Here is a 23,697-nt window from a genome sequence, read left to right on the forward strand (position 1 = left end):
ATTCCCAGGTTGATGTGTTTGCTAGCTTGTTGGTGGGAATCCATCTTTCCTGACTCTCAGCCCTGCAAGGTGTTCAGAATCCACCCCAAGCCTTGTACACAAGTCAACAGAGTCATCAGTGCTCCTTAATCACAGTGGAACATCCAGAGGTGTGCACATAACCTACATTGGCCCAATCGTGATGAATTTTAGGGAATTGGCAGGAAATTCTAGGTCAAATGTTTGCTCAACTTTGATGGGTCTAGCCTTGTGATAGAATAGCCTGGAACTTCTGGTGAGCTGTGTAGAGCCTAGAAATGAATCCAACACAGGAGACAGAAGAATCAAGGTGAGGAAACTGGAATTCCAAGTCAATGCAAAGTGAAATCAGCACCTTGAGTTGTCAATGATCCTGTAGAGACAAGACACTCCCAGCTGAGCTCGAACTAGTTCAAGCCTGGACTTTGGCCTCTTGAAATAGCACAAGTTCACAGAAGCAGCTCTGGAGATCATCAAAGCCAGAGCTCAGCAGTGTTTGAGATGACACCAAATCTCCACCAGCTGCTACAGACCTTGTGATTGGCTGCTCTGTTCAGACACTGCACTGTGTGTATCCGCTACTTAAGTGCATGCAGGTTGGGATTGACAAAATATCATAAATTGGGTGGTCTATAAACTATAGAAATTTATCTTTTGTAGTTCTGGGGGCTGGAAAGTCCAACATCAAAGCTCCAATAGATCTGGTGTACCGTGAGGGTCTACTTCCTGTGTCACAGGCAATACCTCTCCCTGTGTCCTCCTGTGGCAGCCGGGGAGAGCCAGCTGTCTGGGATTTCTTTAATGAAGGCACTAATCCCACACATGAGGTCTTCACCTCATGACTCAATCACCTCCCAAAGGCTGATACTTCTAGCACTATCACAGTGGGTTTAGAATTTCAACATACAAATCAAGGGCATTAATTGTTCAGACCACAAGGTCCACTATGGAAAAGTCCCACTGGCTTCTGTAACAGAGAAATAGAAAAGAAATCAAAACACTTTCACATCAATGTATAAGGCCAATGTCTTATGAACAATTTCACTGAGATTCTCTTGGCTAAACTGCCATGATCATTTCACGGGCAAATTCTAATAAAAGCAGTAGATGTAATAATCAAAGCCACAATAAAACCTTGTGGATAATGCTCACGTCAGGGGATGTCAGAGCCCAAAGACTCTCCAGGAGGAGCCACTATGAAGAAGGAAACCATTCCCCCGACCTTGCACTAAGCAAAGTCTCCTCCTTCCGGAGGCAGGATCTCCAATGTTCTGTGAGCAGCACCACATGATGTCATTCTGCACCCCCAAAAAAGGAGTTTCCTTGGTGGTAGCCCAGATGTTAATTGCCTTGGGGAGTAAATGAGTCATAATTTGTACTAGAGATGTTGCTGTAATTACAACAATGAAAAAGCCAGAGCTTTTGATTGGCTTGCCTCTTTACCAGACCTTAGGCTTGTGGGCTAGAAGCTTAGAAGCCCAGCCAGCAGTGGGCACGAGATCTGAGTCCCTGGCTTGGTCATTCGCATTTTCCCTGAGGGCCATCCAGGTAAACCACCATCGCTGGTGGTCACTGGAAGATTCCCCCTTGGTTCTGCGTGAAACAGAGACGTACTCCTCTTGTGTCCTTCACACTGGAGGCAACAGCTGTTCTGGGGGGGGGGGGGGGAGTCAAAGGCCCCGCAAGTGCAGAGGCTGGAATTATGCCGCTCTTTCCTGCAAACCAGCACCTTGGAAGGGACTTTCCATCACTCCTCCATTTGGTGTCCAGGAAGGTGTGTCTGATCAGAGCCTGATGAAGCATTCCTTCCTTCTTCCATCCCTCCCTCCCTCCCTCCCTCCATTTTTTTCTTCCCTCCTTCTGTCCTTCTTTCCCTCGCTTCATTTTTTTCTTTCTTTTGTAGTAGAACTTCTAAGGGCTTAGAAAGTTTTTCTTAAATAATTCTGGCAGACAGCCAGTCTAATTGGCAAGCTTCAGGTTCAGTGAGGTGTTCTGTCCCACAAAAATTAAAAAGGATGGGGAGGAACAGAAGACAGCACTGAACATTACGTGAACCTATGGCTTCTACAGCGCTGCATACATGTGCACACATGCACAGGAATTCTAGTTGCTAAATGGGAGCTTTTCTAGACACAGTTGTCACTTTTGGTTCTTTTTCCTTATATCTCTTTTATTTATTCATTTATCTGAAATCTGAAGAAACGGATTCTGGATCACTTGACAAGACAGACGACAGGACCCAAAGCTGAAGGGAAAACTCTGCCAAGAAGCAGGCGTGGGCTTGGGTGGCAGGACCCAGGGACATCAGGGGTCTGCAGCAATCATCTTCCTTCCTTTAAACAACTGGACGAAAGAATCAAATTCTTGGTGAGAGAGTGCCATGGGGCCAGGTTGGTTCAACTTCATCTGGCCCTTTTGGCTGCCTGGAATATGGCTCTCAGGTACACTGAATGACAGCTCCACAGACGTGGGTCCCCAAAGAGGTGAGGGAATCCCCAATAATTATTATGGGGGGAATCACATCTGGGTGGACAACAAAATAAATAACCAATGCCATTTACAACACACTTAATCCAGCTCCCTCTGTCCCACTGAAGACTCTCCTCTGCCCTTCAAACTCAGTCCAGACAGCACCCTTAACAAGCAACCTTTCTGACCCAAGTATATGCCGTTTCCAGTTGCCATCTGCTGGCCCACCAGCTCCTGAGTTGCTTTCTCTCACTGCCTTAGAACACTGGAGTTCAATTAACTGAGTCTGATTTCCTTGAGAGGGTAACTTGTGAGCTGGTCTTCCATCCTAGGCACTTCACACAGCAGGGCACTTGTCAAATGCTTCTTGAATGATGGGTTACATATAAGTTTACTTTTCTGTTGCTATGATAAACACCATGACCAAAAGCAACCTGGGAGGAAATGGTTTGTTTTAGCTTACAAGTTACAGTCCACCACTGAGGGAAGCCAAAACAGGAACTTGGGGCAGGAGCTTGAAGCAGAAGCCTTGGAGGACCACTGCTTGCTGGCTTGTTCCCTGCCTCTAGTCAGCTATATAACCCAAGACCATCTGCCCACAGTGGGTTAGATCTCCTTCTATCAATTAGCAATCAAGAAAATGCCCCTCAGATATACCCACAGATCAGTCTAATGGAGGAAACTCCTCAATTGAGATTACCTCTTCCCAAGTGTGTCAAGCAGCAGACAACCCAGATTAGCCATCACAAGTTAGAAGGAAAAAAAGAGATGGGTGACTGAGTCTGATGTTTCACATAATATAAATCCTATTGATTTTTAACTTATAGCTATATTTTATTCTAGGACGAATCCATTATAATTCACTGATCTAATTATCATCATCTACAAAGCATCACGAAGACAAATTCCTCAAAATATTTGTCACAGCTTTGTGGGAACAGATACAAATAGCAGTTTACTTTGTACTGAACAGCTAGCTAATTTTCCATGGCCATCTTCTGTTGACCCAGAGATTCATATGGAAACGTGAGCCTATCACCGTCATTCTTCTAAGCCTAGAATGTACACAGAGGTTTGCTGTGTCCCTAAATAGTTGTCTACACAGTATGTCATCCCTAGTGCATGGCAGGCAATTGCAGTTGAACTGCATTGTTTTACTTCGAACTGCTGCTGTTGGGTGCTTTCCTTTGCTTTCCTAGCTAAGTGTTAAAACAGTATACTTCAACCATTCAAGACCATCAGAAAATGTCCACAATCTTAGACAAAAGCTCACCAGTGGTCTTCAGGAAGAGGGTGTGTATGCGATATCCGGTTCACTCCCATGAGCTGCAGACTTGGCAGATGTTGGAAATGCTTAGGTAGAGACAAGTGAGCAAATTAGGGCTTCCTCCAGCTTCTGTCTATGTCTTCAGTGGAGCAAGTGTGTGCTCAACCTCATTAACAATGATTTGCTTCCAGTCTAAACTACGCCTCTGTGCCAAGAGAAAAACGGTATCCCAGCTACGTGGTCAGAACAGAAGCGGCTCTTCCCAAGCACCAGAGCTATCAAAAGATGCTCACTCTGACTGGATACAGGAATGTAAGATGCCGGCCTGTGCCTCTGGGCACAGCTTAGAGAGCAGAGGGCTGACTGTGTTTCAGGTCTCTGCCTTCTCTCAGTCAGCACACTTGTGAAGGGAAGGGACAACACATTCATACATGGCCTCCCTGCCCTGGAAGCACAAAGAGAATGTGGCAGAGTCAAACGACATATCACAGACCCATGAAGCACAGTTGGGGATGCAACCTTTAATTGAAGAGTCAATCCAAACGCCGTAAGCAGGTAAGGGAGCCGACAGCAGCAAATGGGACATCTGTATCACACGTTTGCCACCAAGGCCCAGGGACCAGTGAGGAAGAGGGGCAGAAAGACTGTGAGAGCCAGAGGTCTGGGAGCCCAGAGCAAAACAGCGTCTTCTTGACATGGCAAGGCTGTTGTCCTCATGAATTCACACCAGCTGTGGTTGCCTGCACAAGACTGGCACAATATTAACCCAGGCAATGTTCCAGCTTGGAGTGGGGAAGGGCTCACAAACCCCCACCCCTAGCTGAGGAGCTATTGACAGATGGTGGTTTCTGTGGGAAGGAGAGCCATTTTTCTTTAAGGATGTGGCCCCTGGTAGGTCAACCATGCTCCAGTGGATGGCCTCACACCAATGAGTTTATGGACAGCACAAACTGGACTTGGTGGGTTATTAAAAATAGAGGACACAAGTTGGCAGGGGTTGGGGTGGGGATTGGATCTGGGAAGAGTTAGGGGGAGAAGTAAGGGCAAATATGATCAAAACATATACATATATGAAAATTTCAAAGAATAAAAATTTTTTTAATAAAGAGGGATAATTCCTTTCCATTTTTTAATGTTAAAATCAAATACATAGAAAAATATAAACACCTATACTTGGTATATATACTGTCAACCTCCTAGATTTAACAGTACCATTTTATCATATTTGAAACCCCCCCATACCAAAGCCCTGTTATCTTCTCCTGTTCCCTCTAACTACAAACTGTTTTCAGTATTGACCAGCCCATACTTTATTTTGTAAATTCTTACTCCATATTTTATGGAAACATGTATGTTTTAAATACATATTATTTAGATGTAGATAATACACACTATAAGCAAAATGCATGCATAGATAATGGAATAATGTTAGCAATATAAAATTGCTGTGTTTTAAGGTTTATCTAAATTAGTCAGACAGTTCTGTAGTTTACTGTTTCTGTTCCAACATTATTTCCCAGAGGTTGATGTGGCTCCATCTCATACACATAGCCACTGCATTAGGCTGCCTTATATAACTGATTCCCAGAGTATTCGCCCGTCCTTTTGCTGGTTTCCAATTCTTTGCCTTTATAAACAATGCTACAATGGGCACTGCGTGCCTGACATTGTTTACACAAATGCAACGGATCGCCTGGCTTACATAGGAAGGAAGGAACTGAGTCATTGCATGTTAGGATAGTTATATCTTCACCTTTGATAGCTATTCCCAGTGTAGAAAACCTACCAGTTTACACTCCCACTAGCAAGCATTCCCAAGAATGCTTTCTCCAGTATGCTTACCAAAGCTTGGTTTTGTCAGATATTACCACTACTGTCAGCCCAAAGAGCACAGGGCTGTATCGTGCTGTGATTTTAATGTGAATTTCCTTTGATATTGAGAGTGAGTTGTGTTTCTTTTCCAATGACTGCCCAGTTTATATTATTTGCTGTTTTTTCTTGTATTACTTTTCCTATTGATTTGTGGGGAATAAAAAAATGTATTATGAATTATTTGTTGGTTATAGGCATTGTAAATCTCTTCAGTGTGTAGCTCACATTTTAGCTTTCTTTATGGAATCTTTGGTAGTATAGAAATGTAATATTTCAGTTTATATGTCTATAAAATTCTTCTTCCTTCTGATGGATTTTTTAGGCCCAGCTGCTTGTGTTTAGATGTACTCTATCTGTACTTCCCAAATGTTTAAAACCATCTTTTTCAATGCAGGCCTTAATGCCATCCTGAACTTAGGTAACGTACAACACGGATGCTTTATTTTCTTCGGTAGCCGACATCACAGAGCTTGGAGGGTCTCCCTCTGCCCACAGATCCGTCAAGGACCAAGGTCCTGTGAGTTCATGGGTGTGTTGCTGTAACCATTCTGTCTTCGAGTTTCCATGGACGCCTGAAATGACATCACTGTTTGGGCGAGATGTAAATCCCGCTAAGATGCGCCATGCTCTAAATCATTGACAATGTGATATATAGACCTTGCCTGGATGCCTTCCGATCTGTCAACCAGAAGGCGATTCAGAGCACACAGCATTCCAGAAAAGGGGGGAGACAGAGTTGGGACAAAGAGACTCTCAAATAGGAAGCAAAAAATGTTATTTCCAATTACTCAAATGTTTTCTAGTCTTGGCCCTAAAAATTGATATATTTGCTCGAAACTCAGTTATTTCAATATACAAATGTGCTCCTGTAGCAATTCCCTACTAATACTTAAACTATAACCTGATCATAGCTAACCTTTCTTGATACATGGCTTAAATACTTGCTAATGAACTGTGCTTCATTAAGTTATATGACATATGCCATTTCTTTAAATATAGATGAAAAAAGGTGAAGAGAGATGAAGCAGTTTGCCCACGATCACACCTAAACACTGGCAAAGTCAGTTTCTGTTCCTTGAGACTGGTACGCACTACCTTCTGTGCTGTAGAATACGCCACCTCGGAGTGGGATTGTCCAAGTTTGAGCGGAGAGAGTGAATCTTATTTTACCATTACGTTCTCAACCCAAGCCCAGTGTTAGTCACACAATACGCTCTTGATCAGTATTTGTCGACAAGAATGAATACATGCATGCTGGCTGTGGGGTCTGTGGTTTCTGAGTCATGAAAGGTCTTAAGTGGTTTATTTAGCTGTTTAGTGGAGAAGAATCTTCACCTCACTTCCTCTGAAAGCCAAGCCAAGCCTCTTTTCTTCTTAGCCTCAAGTGATGGACTGGACTATGCACACAGAGTCGTGTACTTTGTGCTACACAGATTCTGGGAGTGCCCCAGGAGAGTTGGGGGCAGGGAGGCTGGGCCCAGAGCACTTAGTGTCTGCAGCACTTCTAGCCTGAACCTTTTCTTCGTCTCTAGAGATGAACTCCCTGTCACCCAGATGTCTCAGCATCCTTGGGCTCTGCTTCTCAGCAGATGCCAGCAGCCCTCCCTCCTCAGCCCAACAGAGATTGCTGCTGTAGTGGGGATTCCCGGCCAGCCCAGAGCCCCTTGCTGCTGAGCGGAGTTCCCCAACATGAGAAGTGAGTGGGCCATGGAACTCTGGTCTCTGGGGACTGTCTGCAACATGACATCTTGCCTGAAGAATTGTTGGGTTATTGCGGGGGGGGGGGTGTTACATTGGGAATGATGTGCAAGGGATGTGTTTGGTATGTTAGGAGCTGGTTGGGGAAGGCATGTGTCTCTCCCCAGAGTCCACAGCATTAAATGGATTGATTAACAATGGCTTCATAGCAGGCAGTCTACAACCTCCTGGGACTAAAGAGTTCACCATTTCTGAATCAAGCTCAACTTCAGAGTCACTTAGACCTATGGTGGCTCAGCTCCAGCAGTAAAATGAAAAGAGTCTGTGAAGAAACTGCCTCAATGTGCCTTGCATCCTTCATGCTGGGAGCTCACACTGGCCACCATGGTGTTGACCTTGATCCTGGCCATTGTGATGGCCATGGTCGCTGATCTGGATTCTGGCATGGTCACAGCTTCCTAGTAGAATCTCACACTCCTCAGTGAACAGTCTTTACAACCAGCCCTCATCCCATTCCTTACAATGGCTTTTGTCTTGTCTCCATGAGCATACCTTGCTGAGCCCTCACGTGATTTGGTCTGCAACTCCCCTTCCACAATCCATTCAGTCATTCAGCAAATAATTCCTAGTAATGACTATGTTCCAGACACTCATGTAGGCATTAGGACAAAGTGATAAGTAGGTGACAGCCCTTCTGCCAAAGATCAAAGATTTACTTCTATAGTGAAAATAAGGAATCCACATACAGATAAAGAGCAATTAGCGCAACACCCAGCAGTGGCGAGCTGCCATGTGAAGAAAAGGTGAAGTTAGAGCCTGGGGAGTAACATGGGGCAGCGACTGCATGATTCCTGACCAAGACAAGGAAAGAATGGCAGCATCTAAAGGAGGACCGTATGAGTGGAGGAGGCTGCATCAGGGTCTGTGTAGGAAACATCTTGACAAAGGGAGGACTGAAATGTGGGTGAAATTAAGAAGCAGTAGGTCAGGGCACCTGGGAAGGATGAAGGGGAAAGAGTGGCTGGCAGACGGATATGGGCTCAGATTGTGGGAACATCTGAGACCACAGTGAGATGCTAATTCTATTCCAAATGTATTGGAAAGCTGCTGGAGGTCTTTAAGCAGAGGGATGAGATGACGTAACTTACATTTTTATCCTGTGTGGAGGAAAGATTACAGGAGGCTGGAGTCAAAGCAAGGCCTGACCCAGAAGTCTATGACAGTATACCAGATGAGAGATGGTGTCTTATTGGACTCAGGGTGGGTGGGCAGTCTGGGTGGTAAGAGGTGATCCTAGAAGAATACCATATGCCAGGTATAACTGCTAAATCAGAAAAGGGAATGATGGGAAGAGTCAAGGATGACTCCTTAGGCTTCCTCAAGAAGACAGAAAAAGGAAAGCCAGCGTCTGAAGAAGTGTTCCTACAGAGGCCAAGCCTCCTGGCCCATCAGGCCTCAGCCAGGCTCCAGAGACCATCAGCTAGCATCTTATTCAAGTTAGAGCCATAGACATCGGAAGGAATACAGGGTTCCCTGCGTTTACTCCTTGTGATCAGACCCAGTGACAGTGAACTTCAAGGAAGACAGTGCTAGAGGCTCCTGAAGCCTGCCTGGGACCACTGGATACCTACATATTATATTTAAAAATGGAGTGAAGCAGGAAAGGGGTAGGCCTAGCAGATATGAGGCATGAGCACCCCGAGCCCCTCCTTCAAACACAAGTCTCAAGCCCACTGCTAATCAGTGGAGTCGTTGGGACTGGATCCGTCATCCTGACAGATGTTGACGTTCTAGCTCCTGGTTTAGCCTAATAGTTTAGCTCTTCAAGATCAAGTATGCCATTAGGCATCCTCTGTCAGTCTCTGACAGCACATCACACTGTTCTCATTGTAAATGTATATCTACAATATTCAACTTTTACCTAGACTACAGGGCCACATTTAGGCAAAGTTTGTGTTTGATGAACGTGCTATCCACACAATGGCACACTGAAGTACCCAGTGCTTCCCAGGGACACCGGCCCACTCCTCTGTGCTGTCTCTACCAGGTCTGCCATTCCTGAAAGATTCTGTGTGTCTTACATTTTTGCTTTTTACCTTCCCAACCAGAACTCTAATTTCCCCATTGTAACAGCCTCGAGGAGATAACAGCTTAAACCATAAACACTTCATCCTGACAAAGATTTCTGCAATACCGTGAAGATCTCATGCTAAGTATGGGACTTTCAGGAATTGTGACAGAGCCTCTGGAAAGAAAGGTATTTCAGGGGCTGGAAGGGGAGGGGCTTTTAGCACTTCTGCAAGGATTACACCAGCTAGGCAACCACCCAGGAAGGCGGCCATCTATCTCTAGCCATCTAGCAGTACATGTCATAGAAAGCCAGGCCTTCTCTGTGCCCAAAATAAAGGAAGTGAGCCCTGCCAAAGCCATTTTTAACGACTTTTAAGGCAGAAGGTAATTAGTGTACTATTCTGATTCTTTCAAAACTCTACCAATTCTATATGTATGACATCTCAGTTTTAAGTATTGCTTGGAACCGATTTTATCCACATCAAGCGACAGAATGAAGATGCTTAGAAGGGAAATTTCTTAACCGTATACAGCACTCTGACCACATCCTGCCTCATAAAGGATGGGCTGAGCTATGGGTCACTGCTGAAGACTTCCAAATGCATAAACCCTTTTTTTCCCTTGGTTTATTTTATTTGGGGCTATGCATTTGGACTTTTGAGAAAATTCTCTGTCACCACTATCAAGACAATCTTTCTTACACTTCAGGGAGTTTACTAACCCCACCCACACAAATAGGGTGACTCATCCTGGAGGGGTCTGAATTGGTGTCTGGTAAGGCAATGAGATTAAACAACTGCTTTAAAACGCCCTGTCCTAAATTATCTCTGCAGCAACTGCCTCAAGGAAGAAAAGCTCAGTGAGAAAACACCCAGATACTATTTCATAGCTACATCAGAAAGAGTCCCAGCAGAAAACAATGCTACAGTCGTGTGTAATGTAAGCAGTTATAATAAAGGCACTCTTTTTCAGAGAAGTGGTCAGGGTGGAGAGAAACCACAAGAAAATCATGTAGCATTCAGGGCAGGCAACTGCTGAGTCTCCTCTTGCTCTGTCTAAGCCTGAAGATGGAAGGGAAGAAGCAGCATCCAGGAGGAGAGGGAGAACTTGGGGAGGCGGGAGCTAACTCACAGTGCTGAGGTAAAAACAGTCCAACCACCCCTACAAGGAGGGAGTTGGGGAGATAAGCATCTCAATTCCCCTCTAACGTGCTCATTAGATATGTTATTGGTGTTTTCAACTGGCCATTCCCAACAATAAACCAAGGGCCAGGGAAGCCCAGCTTAGGTGGCAGGAAGCTTCCCAGGGTTCAGAGCTGGGTGGGGAGGTGGGCCTGGGGTCCAGAGGGGTTCTCTGAAGGCCCAAAGCAGAATATTTGTGATTATTTTCATGACTCACAAGCAAGAAAAATAGGACCTCTCTCTAACCCCCTCTACTTAGAAAACCTCTAAATACATTGACCTTTTAATTATATGTACTGTTCTGTTTTGTCCCCAGACTACTCAAATGTTCTCTGAAAAGATCACGGCCAAATCCAGGATGGGACATGCATTTATCTCTCACATGTTCATTCGGATCCAAGGATCATACTTGACTGCAGTGTGTTTCTGAGGGTTGGGAAGTTGACAAGGCTCAGTGGGAACAAGTGCTATGTTGAAATGTCCAGAGACTCCAGAAGGATGAACATCACAAAGCCTGCAGATTAATATCTGCCTTCCCAAGAGGAAGTGAGGAGCACATACATACCGTCTGCTAGGAGTAAACTTATCTAAACATTTCCTTTAAGTATGCATATGTGTGTTCATTTGTGTGCATGTAACTCCATTGACTTTTCACTAACAAAATCCATTATTTCAATGAGTACTGTAGATGTTACAGTATCAGTTGCTGAGTGAATGATAGATTGTCCTAAAACTCTGATTTCAACCCGCTAACAGCTTTCAAGGTTGTATGTCTGAACTGTCTGATGATCTTACAAAATGACTTGATATTTTTATGTTTACCATGAAATCTGCACTGTCAAATGTGGCAGCCAGGAGCCATGGGTAGCTATTTAAATTTATTAGAATTATATAACACTGGGCTGGAGAGATGGCTTAGTGGATAAAGCACTTGTTGCGCAAGCAGAAAGAACTGAGTTTGGATCCCCAGAACCCATGTGAAAGCTGGGCATGGTGGCGGGCATCTGCAATCCCAGGGCTGGGAAGCACGCAGGGGGTCCTTGGAGGCTTGCTGGCCAGCCAGTCTGGCTGAAATGAGCAAGCCCTGCATTCAGTGGGAGATCCCGTCAAAAACATAAGCTGGAGGGTGACACAGGAAGACACTGGAGGGCCGCCTCTCGCACACATGAAGACATAGGCGTACACCACACGTGCGCACACACACACACACACACACACACACACACTATATAAACAAATTTGGCAACTCAGGCACACATCAAACACTGAAAGGTTTCAATGGCCACCTGCAGGAAGCATAGAAGAGAGAAGAGCTCCTTCCCTGATGAGATTTCTATTGGAAGGTGCTGCTGTAGAAAGCACAGCTAATTCTTTTTTTACAGAGAAAGGTTTTATGTTTTAAATGATGTATGTGTATGTGCACATGAGTGCAGATGGCCACAGAGGCCATAAGAGACATCTGGTACCTTGAAGCTAGTGTTACAGGGGGTTGTGACCCACCAGATTTAGCTGCTGGGAAGCTAACAGGTTCTCTGCAAGAACAGTATACACTCCCAAATGCTGAGCCATTTCTTCAGCCCCTCCATGGCTAATTCTTAAGATGCACTGTCAGTAAGCATCGCTTAGGCCTTTTAACAATCCTATTATGTACCAGGCAGCAAGCTAAGTATTTAATAATCTCTCATTTAATCTGAGAAGTATTATCACCCTCATATTATAGATAAGGCCCAGTGAGGTAATGTAACTTCTCTCATAATCACAAGTTAACAGTTAAAAGAGCTTAAACTCTAACTAGATCTCTCTGACATCACAGCACACGTTCCTGCCCCATTAGGTCAGCACCAGAAAAAGAAACAGCGATTCTGATGAATTGTTTGATACCTGATACTCCCCAAAGATATCAACTCAGTTTAAATTACAATTTATTGTCAAACGCAGTATATTTCCTGCATAACAGATAGCCGCCTGGTAGACCAATGGTAGACCAATATATGTCCTTGAGTTAACCTTTTCTGTAGTGCATGTGAGCTGACAGGCAAATGATGATCAGAGTAACACTTTCCTCCAGGCTATCAGCCAGGGTCCCACTGAGAAATAAGGGTGTACTCGAACTGAGTAACTAAAAAGAGTTTAACGAAAGTTTATCAAGGTGTGAATAATAGCAAAACTACGAAGGAAGAATGCATACCCGAGAGAGCAAGACTGGGGTGCTGTTCACACCTGAAGTCTGAGGACAGAGTCAAGGCGCAATTTCCTGAAACTAGAGAACACAGCTTCAAGAAGGGGCCCCATCAGAGCTGACTTCTGTGAAAGAAAACAGCCAACTTGCAGTGACTCAGCAGGGATGCCATCTTTCTGCCCTTCCAGGTGAGGGCAAGATTGTCCATTGGAATGTCTATAGAGTAGAGACTCATTGCAGACTGCTTTGTTTCCTTTCTGATACTCTGACCAAACACTCTGACCAAAAGCAACTTGAGGAGAAAAGGGTTTATTTAGCTTCCAGGTCACAGTTCATCACTGAGGGAAGTCAGGGTAGCAACTCAAGCAGGAACTTGAAGCAAAAATCATGGAGGAGCGCAGCTTGCTGGCTCATTCACAGGCTTATGTTTAGCTAGTTTTCTTATACAGCCCCATCTACTTGCCCCAGAAATGGTGCCACCCACAGTGGGCTAGGCCCTTCTACATCAATTAATAATGAAGACAGTCCCCCATAGACACACTATGATCTGGGAAATCCCTGAATTGAGACTACCTTCTCACGTGACTGCATCAAGTTAACAGTTAAAGTTAACTAGGACAGAGACCCAGCAGGCTGAAAAAGTGTAGGAAGGGATCTAAGAAGAAAATTAAAGATGCAGTGCCTGTCCTTGGCTGCTACTGCTTGGAAGGGGAACATCTGCATTTACGCATCAGGGGGAAGTTATTGGGAATAAGGTTGATCAACATGAGACGTCTGTACATCAGGATCTCTTACAGCCAGTTAAATCCTCCAGGTAGAAGAAATTCCCAACCTTAGGTCCATGCTGGCCATGACCAGTTTAAACAAAGTAACCGGATTCTGGGCATCACTCTATTAGTTACTTTTCTGTTGCTGTGATAAAATACCATGACTAAAAGTGACATATGGAAGAGTTTGCTTTTGCTTACCATTCCAGAGTCCATAATAGTGGGGAGGTCTGACAGCAGGTGGCCAGAGCAGGAAGCTGAGAGATTAAATCTTTAATCTGCACATAAGAAGCAGAGAGTGAATTCAAGGTGGGGCAAGGCTATGAACTCTCAAAGCCCACCCCAGTGACGCGCTTTCTCCTGCAAGGCTGTACCTCCTAAACTTCCCCAAATAGTGCCTCCAATTGAGGCCCAAGTCTTCAAATACCTGAGTCTATGGGGACATTGTTCATTCCAATCATTATAATCACTATGAGATTTCTTTCATGCCACATCTAGGGGTGTGGCAACTGTATCACAAAGTTAACCTGAAGTCAAGAGGTGCTAGACAAAAATATGTGTGTTAAAGGCTGGAGAGATGGCTCAGCAGTTAAGAGCACCGGCTGCTCTTGCAGAGGACCCTGGTTCGATTCCCAAAACCAACATGGCAGCTAACAACTGTCTGTTACTCCAGTTCCAGAGGAATCCAAAGCCCTCTTCTGACTGCCACGGGCACTTAGAGGTGCACTTATATACATGCAGGCAATATACTCATACAGATAAAAATTTAAATAATAAATAAAATAGTTTTAAAAAGAATATAGCGAAATTAATCTGTCTACATATTTGTCTCCTCAGCAAAGTGGGAATCAGTCCTTAGCCTGGAAGAGTTTGGGTCTCATTAAATGTTAGTGCGTAAGTATCTGAAAGGCGCTGCGTTGGTAACACAGCAATGGCAGTGCTGATGACATGTAGGAAAGGAAGCAGCCAAATGAATAAAATCCCCAGTGCCCGCTCCTAAAAGCAGGGTTGTCAGATGCAGTGTAAGATGCCCAGATAAGTTTGCATTGCCAATATTCTTTCTGTATCATCAGGGAAATGCAAATGAGGTATCACAGCATACCAATCCACCGGCATCACCAAGCACTGGCAATGTGGAGGAACAGGAACTTGCTCTCCTTGCTAGTGGGAATGCAAAACGGAGCAGTCACTTTGGTAGAGTCAGTTGGTTTCTTACAAAGCTAAACGCTTCCTCATCGTATGACCCACCAACCATATCCCTCGGTATTACCTGAGAGAGTCAAAACTTTGTGTACATACACATACACACACAAACCCAAAACTACACGTGAACATTTATAATAGCTTTATTCATATTTACCCAAACTTGAAAACAACGAAGATTCCATCTCCCACTGAAAGGCTGTCCGCTGTAGGACTCTGCCCACCAACTATGATTCTGGCATTTTCCCCCTCACCATCTTACCAGGTGAATGCTAGCAGCTACTGATACGTCATGTGTACCATTTCTTCAAGGATTCGTTAGAAATCCAAACGTACTTGAAATATAAGTAAAAAAGTATTGAGCTAGAGCGATGGCTCAGTAATTACAGGTACTTCCTGCTTTTCCAGAAGACCTGAGTTTCGTTCCCAGCACCTAGGTTGGGTAGGATTCAACTCAGGTCCTCTGGAAGAACAGTACACATTCTTAACCACTAAGCCATCTCACCAGTCCCAGCAATAAATATTTTTAATACAAACTTTTAAAGTGTGTTTCCTGAAAACAGATTGAAATCTTGCATGGGACATGCACATACTAAAAAATATCTGTTTATCTGAAAGCCAAATTTAAGCGGTACCCCATATTGTTTTCCAGTTTCATAGTGCAAATAGTTTCCCAGTTGTTGAAGTCAGATGTGAATTCACGGGTCTGTAGTGTTACAAGGCAGATGTGACCCGCAGAGTGGGGCAGACACGGAGAGCTAAGGGCAGCTGGTGGCACAGCCCGATCTCCCTGCTCTCTCTTCCCTGTTCTCTCCCTACTGAGGGTTCTTACCAGAAAATGTAGCCTCTCTCCACGGAAGTGCACTGTGCTAGAGCATGCCCTGGATTGGAAGGAGACTTTGGTGTCAGTCTGACCCAGAGAATCAGGGAATTTCTCTAAGACTCATTGTCCTTTCTTGTAACAAAAAACTGAGAAACAATTTTTTAAATATTTTATGTGTATGTGTGTATTGCCCGCATGTAGGTAGGTGCACCTGTGTTGTGCAATGCCTGCAGAGGGCAGAAGAGGCTGTCGGATCCCCTGGAACCGGAGTTACAGATAGTTGTTAGCTGCCATGTGGGTGCGGGGATTCGAACCCGGGTCTTCTGTAAGAACAGCTAGTGTTCTTAACCGCTGAGCCGTCTCTCCAGCCCCAAAACTAAGAAACAATTTTTTCACGCACGTCTACAATGTATTTTGATCATATTCACCTTCATCACCTCTCACTCCACTTCTGCCAAGCCCTTCCTTTCCTCAGCTCCTCAAGAGTTTCCTTTGTGCTTTCATGTCATTTTTCATGTTACATGTATGTGTGATGTGCATGTGTAAGTACCCCCTGAGGTCAGAGGAGGGTGACAGATCCCCTGGAGCTGGAGTTACAGGTGGTTGTGAGCCTGACATGGGCGCTGGGACAAACTCTGGTCCTTTGCCAGACCAGGAAGTGAGGAGGAAGTGCTCTTTGCCATCGAGCCATTTCTCCAGCTTTCTCTTCCCCCGACAGTCGGTTTAACTATAGTTGTTTACAGGAGCATGGATGGTACGATATTTACAAGAGCACAGGCAAGTTACTAGAGTTACACCACTGAAGAAATGTCTCTCCTAACAAAGGGAGGGAATGTTCTCTTGGATTTAAGGATACATGGAGGGCCTGCTATGGGAAAATTAGATCTGGTCACATCACTCACTGCTCACCCCCTTTCTGCCTCTCCATCACTAACAAACCCTGGTCCCAGACCTGACTCGAACTATCTCATGTTCATTCCTCATGCAACCCCTTGGCATCCTTCTACCTCAAAGGTCAGTGAGCTCTGTCCAGAGACTGCATTACAAATGTTTTAGGTTCCACGAGTCATGTGATTCATAAATCATGAACTGTTTCAGACTCCGAGTTTCTGCTCTGACCTCCTACCTCTCCCACTTTAGCATGGTGAATGCAGCCACGGGTGATACAGAAACCAACAGGCATGTCTGCACTCTAATACAGCTATATTTATGATCACTGAAATTAGAGTTTTACAGAATTTTCCATGTGTCAGGAAACGTTACACATCTGTGGACTTTTTTTAATCCTATAGAAATGCAAAAAACATTTTCAATTCACATGGGCCACTGAGAAAGAGGCAACAGGCTGGGTTGGCCTGGGATGAGGTCTGCTGAGCATTGCTCTACCAGATGGAGTTGCCAAGCTCTGCCAAGCTCTTCACCCTGGGACAAAGGTCTACTATCCATGACCAAGGTTCTGCAAGGAGCTGATCTCAGTTCTTATCCAGCCCTGGACCTCTACCACTGACTTACTGTGTGAATCCCAGAGACTTCACTACATTACTACTTCTGTTCTCTTCCTTCATCTGTTAAAAAAAAAAAACAAAAAAAACAAAAAAAACAAAGCAAAATGTAGAATGAGGGGCATTATATTTAGCAAGCTGCTAAATAACGTGGCTGGAAAAAGAAATGGGGAAAATGAGGACGTACTCAGCTGTGATGTCCAAGTGTTGAGTAATATTGAAAATCATACAGCAATTGAAATAGAGAAATCAGATGGATTTCCTTGTAAATTTTCCACCACAAGTTTTTACTTCATGGAAAGCAGAGTGATGTGTCATTTTTTCCTTCACACACAATTCACTTTCATGGAGATTTCAAAAAGAGGAAGTTTCTCTCAACAGAGAAGCTCTAGTGCCTGACTGCCCCAAGAGAACATTCCTCACTGAGGCCTCTTCTGTCCTTTACCCACCCCTCCTCTCTCTTCTTACCCAACCCCTGGCCACTCTGTTCCAATGGTCACACAGTCCCCATCTGAGATCTTTTCTCCAGCATGGCTTTGGTGCCAACAAATGTGAGGTTTGATGAAAAACCAGGAACCTAACAAAAGTGTACAGAGCTTGGAAACCATTACCGTGATTAAATGACAGACGGAAGACAGGGGACAAGTTAAAGAAAACCCTTAATTCTGATCAAAACACACATCCAAGTGTAGAGGAAGGTGTTTATGTCAGCAAGCTGGGCTGTTTGCTGCTGAGACATGACAATCAGCTTTAAATGACAGCTCGAGGGAGTGTAGAGAAAGGGCTTCTAGGTGACAGAGGTGGAAAGATCAAGTTTTGCTAGACGGAGAGCACATCCACCAGAGCGGAATGGTAATTAGAGCTAATTATAGTGGTTACACCTTGCCAAGTGCTGGTGTCTACCCGGCAAGTTACATAGGGGCGACCTCGTTTTCAGTCACTTCCAACATGCCATCTTTATTTTTCAGCTGATCAATCTTTCAATCTGGGTTTGTTTCCAGAGCCTTTGGGTTCAACTAAGGTCAAGGAAAGCGGGGGCTGGGAAGATGTAAAGTGTAAAGTGCTTGCCACTCAAGCATGAGGACCCGAGTTTGAGGCCCAGCACCCACGTAAAAGCTAAGTATGGTACTTGTAATCCTAGAGCAGGAGAAGCAGAGACGGGTGGACTCTGGAGCTCCCTGGCCAGCCAGTCCAGCCTAATCTGTGAGCTTCAGGTCCCATAGACACTCTGTCTCAAAGTGTGTTCATAATTGCAAAGGACATGTCATATTGAAAATATGGCATTTCATGGGAACCTTGCCCTCCTCTGGCTCTTACAGTCCTTCCATCCTCTCTTCTTCAGTGTTCTCTGGGCTTGGACGGCAGAGTGTAGATGACCTGTTTAGGGCTGAGTACTTAACAGTCACTTATTTTCACAATAGCTGCGCCTACTTGCACATGACCTACACAAAGACATGGATGTAGTACTAGTTGGGAAGAATAGGGTCAACAGGGGCCAGAGGGAGAGAAGAAATGGAGGGTTAGTATGATCACAATACATATATGAAACTGTCAAAGAGAAAATGGATGTCTCCTGAGGAATAACACCCTCTGGCTTCTACACACATGTGCACTCGTGCGTGCGTGCACACACACACACACACACACACACACACACACACACACACAAGTAATTTGTTCTCCACAGAGGCTCAGTCACTCGCAAATGCTTAAGCAAGTGGAAAACAGATTGGAACAGAAAAGGGAACATTAGGATTCAAGTTTGGTCCTGTACCTTTTGAGGTGAGTGGGCAGAGGCACATGAGCCTCAGTTTCTGCATCTCTAGAATGGGGACAATATTCTGTACTATTTACCACACTCCACTGTAAGCCACAAACATGACTCATGAAAGAGACCCACAGATCATAAAAATAGAAGTGGCCTTTGCGATTATCACTGTTGTTAAAGGAGAAACAGCTCAGGTCAATTGCTGAGCCGTTGAATGGCTCCTACAGGTGGAAGAGACCACACGTGGGTTAATAAAGCACATGTTTTGGTCACCACAAAGGCCCAGTGAGTCAGATCCCCAGAGCACGAGGCCCAGATCATGGGCTCCATGGGACCAGCTCAGCTGACCTAGATGGATGGAGCTTCCAAGTTACAGAAATCTGAGATGAACTGCAAGCTCCACTCCTTCCTCCCAGGGCAGCCCCCTCACCCTGTCCGACTCTTGGTTTCCCTTTCCTACCTTGCTAAGCTGTGAGGTTTGAGATAACACACTTCTTCTCTCACGTGTAGATTTTTCACAAATAGGAGCAAATACTGTTGAGGGAGGAGCCTGTAGCACTAACCTTTAGCAGTTGTTTTGAAAATATATATGAGGGGCTAGAGAGATGGCTCAGTAGTTAAAAGCATAGCTGCTCTTGCAGAGGATCTGGGTTCAGTTCCCAGCACCCACATAGTGGCTAACAACCATCCGTAACTCCAGTCCAAGGAGATCTAACACCCTCTTCCAACCTCTGTGGGCATATATATGTAGGCAATTCACTCATACGCATAAATAAAAATTAAAAATAATACATAAAATATTTTCAAAAGAAGAAACCATATAATAGGGTTGCTCCATGGATAGTCCACTTGGCTTCCTTCCTAATTCTTGAGTAAAAAAGCATAAGGACTGCGGTCCACTGCTGATGGCAATCGTAGCAAAAGAGCTGGTTCAGTGCCAGCAAGCTTCCTGGTTACTTACTACAATTTTGTCTCCAAGACAGCAGAAAGGACATTACGACCATTTCACACGGACTGGCCATGTGTGCCCATCCTTTTATCATTCCCTTCTTCATCCTGATCACTCTCATCTCCCAGCCTTGCCCTTCACCCAACATGGGGTGCTTCATTTTGCCCTGAGTTCAAACCTAATGCTCCAATCTAATAAACAGCTACTAAAATTGCTCTCTATCTGCAAAGCCAGACACAGGTTAAGTCAGGTACCCTGGAAATGGTGAGATGCTGAGACCTGAGGGCAGGTGGGAAATGCATTCAGGAGCCCCCACTGAGGAGGAGGCTAGCAGGACTCAGAGTCAGCAGAGGGGATATGGTACCTTGATGTCCCCACAGTTGACACCATGTGAGGCTCTGGGGCTGGTGTGGCCCCTCAGGGTTGTTGTAGATGATACCAAGAGGCTACTATAAAATCTAGAAAGGGACGCGGCTGAGGTCACCCACACAACCCTCCTGACACTAAAGAAAGTGTGGGTCACAAGAGTGGGGGCATTCCACCATATTTACTACTCCATGGCTCAGCCCTCAAGGCTCATCCTTCCCAGTGCCACGAGACCCACTCTATCCCTGGATTTGCTCCCTTTTCATACTGAGATGTGTCTATCCCATACAAGACCCTTCGGGGTACTTCTTGATGTTAACACTGAGTTCAGAGGTCACAATGCTCAAAGCCTATCTGTGGTCTCACATCTCAAAATTCTAGTGAATGTAAAGAATGGTAAAGAAAAACCCATAAAAAACAAGCAGTGACGGGTGGTATTCTGACAGCTGAATTTCCAACACTTCAGCAAATTTAAATAGATTTAATACTTTTTAGCCTGGTTCCTCATTTTTATAGGAAAGAATATTTTATGAGTAACAGGACAGCTCTATTCTTACACAATATCCATTGGGGTTTTCATTTCCTTTATTTGCTGCTTTTCTTTATAAAGTTTTCTTTTGAAAATGTAACAAGAAGTTCTATATACTGAAAGAAATTTCAGATTGGATAAGCAGATTAAGAATAAAATGTATAAATTGTACAAAAGTACCAACTATAGGGGCTGGAGTGATAGCTCAGTGGTTAAGAGCACTGGCTGCTCTTGCAGAGGACCTGGGTTCAGTTCCCAGCATCCACATGACAGCTAACAACTGTCTGTAACTCCAGTTCCAGAGGATCCAACACCCTCTTCTGGCCTCCACAGACACTGCACACATGGGTACACTTACATATACACAGGCAAAACACTCATACACACAAAAAATTTAAAAAGACTTAAATTTTTAAAAATACTAAATTACATGCAGCTGCTGCCATGTGGCCAGTTGAGCCGCCTCCCTCAGGCACACTCCTGCAAGGGGAAGAGTTGAAGCAGCTTCAGCTCCAAGTCTGGTGGTCTATGCACAGTCCCTCCGAGGCTTCCAAGTGCACAATACCACACCCTACACAGTGCTGCCATAGATCTGTGCCTGTTTGCCAGCCTCACTTGCACCTCAGGGGCACCTGTGCTTTGGAGAGTTTGTGTAAATGCTTCAAGTGTTCCTTAGTTGCCTGGCATCTCCTAGGACCGACAATACCATTTGGGTCTAATGAACTCATTCTGGGAATGGCATGGGCTCTGCCCCTCCCCCACCTCCATTTTAGAGTACTTTTCAATCATCTGTCCCATTGTGAGGGTGACCAGATGCCTTAAAACAACCTGGGGAAGAAAAGTTTTATTTCATCCTCCACATCCAAGGCACAGTTCATCTTTGAGGGAAGTCAGACAGGAACACAAGGCAGGAAACTAGAGGCAGAAACCAAAGTGGAGACCAGAGAGGAACATTACTCACTGGCTTGACCCCCTGACTTTCTGAACTACTTCTTTTACACAGCCCAGGCTCATCTGCCCAGGGATGGCACTGCCCACGGGGATTGGGCTCTCCTACATCAATCAGCAATCAAGACAAAGGATATTCCTCAACTGAGGTCCCTTCTTCCTACCTGTGGTGGTTTGAATGAGAATGCCCCCCAAATGTTTCAAGTATTCAGACACTTTTGTCCCCAGTCAGTGGCTCTGTTTTGGGGGGTCTTAGAAGGTGTGTCCTTGCTAGAGGAAGCATGTGACTGGCAGCAGGCTCAGAGAGTTCTTAAGCCTTGCCCGACCTCTAGGTCCTCTGCTTCCTGTGCCTGCTTGAAGATGTGAGCCTCTGCTTTCTGCTCCTGTTCCAGCCACCTCCTGCCTCCATGCTTTCCTCGCCATGTCAGACTCTAATTCCCCTGGAACCATAAACTCAAATAAATTCTTCCTTCTATAAGTTGCTTTGATCAGTGTTTCTATCACAGCAACAGAAAAGTAACTAATGCAGCCATATATTTCAGAGAGCAGAACAGATTGCAATCATATGCATTATTTCTGGGCCTGAGCGGAATGGAGCTGAGAGTTCCCATCAGCACGATCCTCTCCAGAAATCAGTATGATAGCCTGTGAATTGACAGAGATGAGTTGTGAGCATGGATGGTTCTCTCTAGTGTCTAGCCCGTTCCAGCCACCTCTGCCACCACACCTCCCCACTGTGATGAACTCTAATTTCCCTGGAACTGTAAGCTCAAATAAACTCTTCCTTTTATAGGTTCCCTTGGTCACAGTGCTTTATCACAGCAACAGAAAAGTAACTAATACAATAGGTGTCTCTAGTTTGTGGCAAGTTTATAGAAACCCACCAGGTCACTCTTCCATCACTCACACTACGTTAACAATGTTACTATTGCTTCTATGTGAGGTGCACATCCTATACTGATGAACCTTGGTTCACTAGCTTTGCTGTAACAAAAGCCTGAAGTGACCTTCTCACAGACAGCAAAGGATTGTTTGGGTTCACAGTTTTGGAGCTCGTGACCAGTTGGTCCCATTGCTGTGGATCTGTAGAGAGGCAGCACATTCTGGAAGGGAACTTGTGATATAGCTAGCTGCTCAGCTCATGCTGAGTGCATAAAAAGGGAGAGAGGGAGAAACTAGGGTCCACAGTGACTTGTTCTCAATGATCTAAATGTCCCCAGCCCATTGGGCCTTACCTCATTGAAGTTCTACTGCCTCTCAATAGTGCCACAGGCTGGGGACCAAGCTTTTAACACAAAGGATCTGGGGTATAGTCTAGGTGCATACTATAGCATAGCCACTTGAGATCAATTTCCTATGTCTCTGGATCCTTAATCAGGGACTTTCAATGTTCCAATGTCACCTTATCCAGGCAAAGAAAACATTTTAAAAAAATGTTTTTTAATGTATGTAGTTTTATGTGTACGAGTGTTACACCTGCCTGTACGTAAGTGCACCCATGTCATGCAATGCCCACGGAGGTCAGAAGAAGGTGCTGGATCCCCTGGAACTGAAGTTTCAGATAGCTGCCAGCTACCATGTGGGTGCTGGGATTTGAACCCCAATCCTCTGCAAGAGCAGCCAGTGCTCCCAACTGCTGAGCCATCTCTCCAGCCCCAGAAAACATTTTTAAAGGGTGTGTAATTTTTCCATGAAGACTTTTTCTCAAATCCCTTTAAACTTGCCTATTGCTTTCATATATAGATCAAAATATTTATTTTTAAAACTTTTAAATTTTATCTCGACATGTTGATTGATTTTTTTTCTAGAATATTTAGTCCCTATAACTGACTCCGGTATGGTGTGGACTCTGTACGACTGACTCTAGTACGGTATGGGCTCTGTACGACTGACTCCGGTACAGTGTGGGGCTCTGTAAGACTGACTCCAGTACAGTGTGGGCTCTGTATGGCTGACTCCGGTATGGTGTGGGCTCTGTATGACTGACTCCGGTATGGTGTGAGCTCTGTATGACTGACTCTGGTACGGTGTGGGCTCTTATGACTGACTCCGGTACAGTGTGGGCTCTGTATGACTGACTCCGGTACG

The 23,697-nt window shown here is 44.8% G+C and overlaps 1 long non-coding RNA gene across 1 annotated transcript in view; it reads right to left on the reverse strand.

Annotated features, from left to right (window-relative positions):
- Window positions 1-5,324: 5,324 nt before the first annotated feature.
- Window positions 5,325-23,697, reverse strand: part of LOC115071077 — a 50,800-nt gene continuing 32,427 nt past the window's right edge. The window contains exons 2-4 of the long non-coding RNA XR_003850191.1: window positions 13,723-13,799; window positions 12,764-12,835; window positions 5,325-6,198 (exon numbers count right to left, since the gene is read on the reverse strand). This is a non-coding gene — a long non-coding RNA (uncharacterized LOC115071077). The remainder of the gene's footprint in view (window positions 6,199-12,763; window positions 12,836-13,722; window positions 13,800-23,697) is intronic.

This window comes from Nannospalax galili, unplaced genomic scaffold (assembly GCF_000622305.1).
Source record: "Nannospalax galili isolate Female #2095 unplaced genomic scaffold, S.galili_v1.0 scaffold178, whole genome shotgun sequence".
NCBI classification, from domain to species: domain Eukaryota; kingdom Metazoa; phylum Chordata; class Mammalia; order Rodentia; family Spalacidae; genus Nannospalax; species Nannospalax galili.